We start from the raw sequence: 4,339 nt of genomic DNA, 5'->3' as shown, positions 1-4,339 counted from the left end.
TTTGGCCATCAGTCCCACCCCCCTGGCCCACGGAGAACTACAATGCTAATCCAGCCCTCGAAGAAATCCAGTTTGTCACCCCTATTATAGAGGTTTGTCATGCCCCCGTTGGAATCTGAATCTGAGGAGGAAGACAAACAACTGATAGAGAGCGGGACAGTGGCTCTGTTGGCTGTGGAGGAAACTGGGGAAGGGCAAAGTCAGACTGAGCAGGGGAGAAGTAGAACAAAGGAGAGGGGGTTCAGATGAAGACCAAGGCCCACCCCCTCCTCATCCTAGGGCACACAGGGAAGAATGCAGAAGAGCGCAACGTGGGCAGTTGAAGGGGCATTTGTCAGGAATAAATGCTGAATTCATCTAATGCTGAGAGTTGTGGCCTGCGTTCCTGGCATTCCTCCTGACTGTTTGAATTATTGTTGTGCTTCTGTGTGCTTATCTTGCCTTGCTGGAATTATTGCCATGATTCTTCTTGGACTCATTATCTTGCCCTGCTGGAGTGATTGATTGCAGTTAGCCTGCTTACAGTGTTTGGACTGGAGTATCTGCAGCCAGAAGCTACTGCAGGTTTGTGGGAGAGCTTCTCTCCAGGCCGGATAGTAAACGGGATGTTGAGGGCAAGTTGGAGCAAATAAAGGGACTCATGCCTGTTCTTTGGCTGGGTTGCCTTCGTGCCACACCCCAGGTCATCACAGGTTACTGCTTTTGTTAATTTTTTAACATTAAGAACTAATTATAAGAATCGTAATTGCTACTAATACTAGAAGTACAGAAACCATAGTATGACTACTATGGAAAAACAGGCTATGGCAACTTTAAGGTCTGTGAACTTCAATTCCCAGAATTCCCCCAGAGTGACATCATGCTGAAAACACTGATTGTAAGCAGTAAAATAGCAACAAAATAAATAAAAAAGGCTAAAAATCAGCAGATCAAACAGCAGATTGTCCACTAACAATTTACTAAATTAAATATTTAATTTAGCTTACTTGATTCCTTAGTTCAGTGACCCCCAATCTTTTGGGCACCAGGGATTGGTTCTGTGGAAGGTGATTTTCTGCAGGCTGGGAGAGGGGCATGGTTTCGCTCATTGGCTGGATCCCCTGTGTGCACAGATGGGACTTGCGTGACCCAGTTCCTGGCAGGCCGCGGATCAGTGTTGGTCCATGGCCTGTGGGTTGCAAACTCCTGACTTAATTGATTCAATAGCACACATGGTAGCCACAGAAAGCAAACACACACACACACATACACACACACACACACACACACACACACGTTGGAAAAGTTAAATGTGAGCATACGTGTCTACTGCTATAGTATCTGTGGTATTTTTAAATAGTTTAGTCCCAGGGACAATTTTTCCCATTATAGGTAGTGCTGGATTTTAATGTCATAAAAGGGCATTAAGATAAAAGACATGTGACCTGGTTTGTTATTTCTTTAGAACTAATAGGAAGGCTTATTTTAGCATGCCTGGTGATCTTGTAAAAAGACACAAAAATATTTTTGTTTCGAATATACAAAAAATACAAAATATAACAACATTTAAAAGATTAATGTTCAGTTGAAACTGGAGTTTTTTTAGTTGAGTAATGGATAGACAATTTGTTTTGGAAAGCTGCTTTTATAGATGACAATTGGAGCAAGATTATTAAAGGTAAAGGTTCCCCTTGCACATACGTGCTAGTCGTTTCCATGGAGACATCTTCGGACAGCGCTGGCTCTTCAGCTCTGTAACGGAGATGAGCACCGCCCCCTAGAGCAAGATTATTATATGCCCCAAAATGAAACTCACAGCGGGAATGGCTGATGAAGGTGACACAATTAGCATAGGTGGCAAAATTGATTTGTTTGAGTAGAGAAAGGACAATGATTACATTTATGAGTGACTAGAAACCCCTTAGGGACTTTTTGCTGAAAAAAGAAAATAATAATTTCCCCCTTATTGAAGGTAAGCTATGAATATTGAAAACATTTAAATACATTTAATTTAAACATTTAAATTCTGTAGTTCTGTAATGTTACCTGTACAATTTTAAAATGTCACTTTTCCATCCTGTAAATTAGTATATAGGTAGTCCTTGATTTACCACCATTCATTTAGTGACCTTTCAAAGTTACAAGGGCACTGAAAACAGTGAGTTATGACCATTTCTCACATTTATGACCATTGCAGCATCTCCATGGTCATGTGATCAAAATTTAACCACTTGGCAACTGGCTTATAATTATGATCATTGCAGTGTCCCAAAGTCATGTGATCCCCTTTTGTGACCTTCTGGCAAACAAAGTTAATGGGGAAGCCAGATTTACTTAATAATCATGTTACTAATTTAACAACTGTAATTATTCACTTAATTGTGGCAAGAAAAGTTGTAAAATGGAGCAAAACTCAACAACTGTCTCACTTAGCAACAATAATTTGGGGTCATCAATTGAGAACTACTAATGCATTCACAAGATACTTGCATTCATCTTTCTATATTGAAAGAGCATCCGGAAGCTCCAGTTAGTGCAAAATGTAGTGGCCCACATGGTTTTGTGCAGACCCCAGTGTGCACATGTATCACCTCTCTTGCGGGAGCTGCATTGGTTGCCGATTTGCTGCTGGGTGCAATTCAAGGTGCTGTTTGTCCCCTTTAAAGCCCATCATGGCTTAGGTCCGGGTATCTGAGGGACCATCGCTTGATGGTCACATCTACCCAACCCATCAGAGTGGGGAGGCAGGGAATGTTGCAGGTCCCATCCCTGAGGGAGATACACCTGGTGGGATCCAGAAGAAGGGCCTTCTCCATGGTGGCTCCCCCTCTCTGGACATCATTCCCCCAGAGATTAGAACAGCCCCCACTCTAATATTCTACTGGAAGGCACTGAAGACATGGATCTGCCAGCGGGATAGGTGGCAATATAAATTCAATAAATAAATAAATACATTGTATTATTTGTAACTTTTTGGTTTACCTATATGCATTGCATCTTTATGAGTCAGAAGTTGTACAATGCATTGTTATGACCACAATTTAGCCCAACATTTATGTTGCTAAATAAAACATTTATTAAGTGAGTTTTCCACATTTTATGACTTTTCTTGCAGTAGTTGTTAAGTGAATCATTTAGTAACATGGTTGTTAAGTGAATCTGGCTTCCCTATTGACTTTGCTTGTCAGAAGGTCATAAAAGCTGACCCTAGGACACGTGACCCTAGGACACTGCAACTGTCATAAATATGAGCCAGTTGCCAAGCATCTGAATTTGGATTGTGACCATGGGGATGCTGCAATGATAATTGGCGTGAAAAACTGTCATAAATCACTTTTTCAGTGCCATTGTAACTTTGAACAGTCACTAAATGAACTTTTGTAAGTCAAGGACTACCTGTATTTTTGTTTACTTAGAAACACACCTCCAAAGTTGAAGCTGAACTGGTTCCCATATAAGGTTACTTCAGGACATTTTCTTAAAATATGAGTTTCTTATGGATTTATAAATACTTGACATTGTACAAGAAGAATGGCAAACAGACTTGAAGGATCAAATGATTCTTCTTGCAGAGAAGGCATTATTTTAGAGCTAGGTAGATGGAAAACAAAAAAATGTTATATGCCTTTTGTGGAAACGTCTTGCATAGCAGTGGCATGGACTTCAGCTGACAAAATTTGAGGAAGTAGAAAGTAATTTAGTTGATTTTGTATTGACTTGTTTGTTTTCTTTGGGACTAATAAAATCTAGCAAGGGTTGACTGGCAGAACGAGTTTGAGGTCTTCTTAGATTTTGTGAAAGATAAGGAATTAGAAGTAATTCATTTTATAGGACATTCCAATTGGATATTCAGCTGGTGATTTATCTGCCCCAACTGGAATGGGTATGGGTAATCCTTGACTTACTACTGTAATCAAGCCCTAAATGATGGTTATATAGTGTGTTGGTCATAATGTGGATTGTTTGCCAAGCACTCAAATTGCTGATGATTTCAAGATTTCAGAAGGGGCCCACCAATCAGAACTTTAAATCTGGGTCAAAAGTATCTTTAAGGGGTTCTGCTGAAACTGAGAAAGGTTGCTAAACTACTAGACATGAGTCAGGGACTACATATAATCTCTTTCGGTTCTGTCTTCCCATAGATAATGAATATTCAGCATATACATCTGGGTGTGGCCTTCATCAGCCACTTGCTTGGCTCAGCTGTTCACTTCTGTTTTTAATTTTATAGACAAACACAAAGATGGATCCCAAATGAAGTCACTTAAGTCCATCTCAGATGCATGTGGATGAGTTACCGTAGTCAAAATTGGCTTACCAGATCTGCCCTGCAAAACATTGGACATTCCCTAGATGGCAA

Source organism: Notechis scutatus, chromosome Z, assembly GCF_049901735.1.
Source record: "Notechis scutatus isolate UNSWTSFEM ecotype Mainland chromosome Z, rNotScu1.2, whole genome shotgun sequence".
NCBI classification, from domain to species: Eukaryota; Metazoa; Chordata; class Lepidosauria; order Squamata; family Elapidae; genus Notechis; species Notechis scutatus.
The sequence above is the reverse complement of the archived record's forward strand: the minus strand, read 5'-3'. Positions refer to the sequence as shown.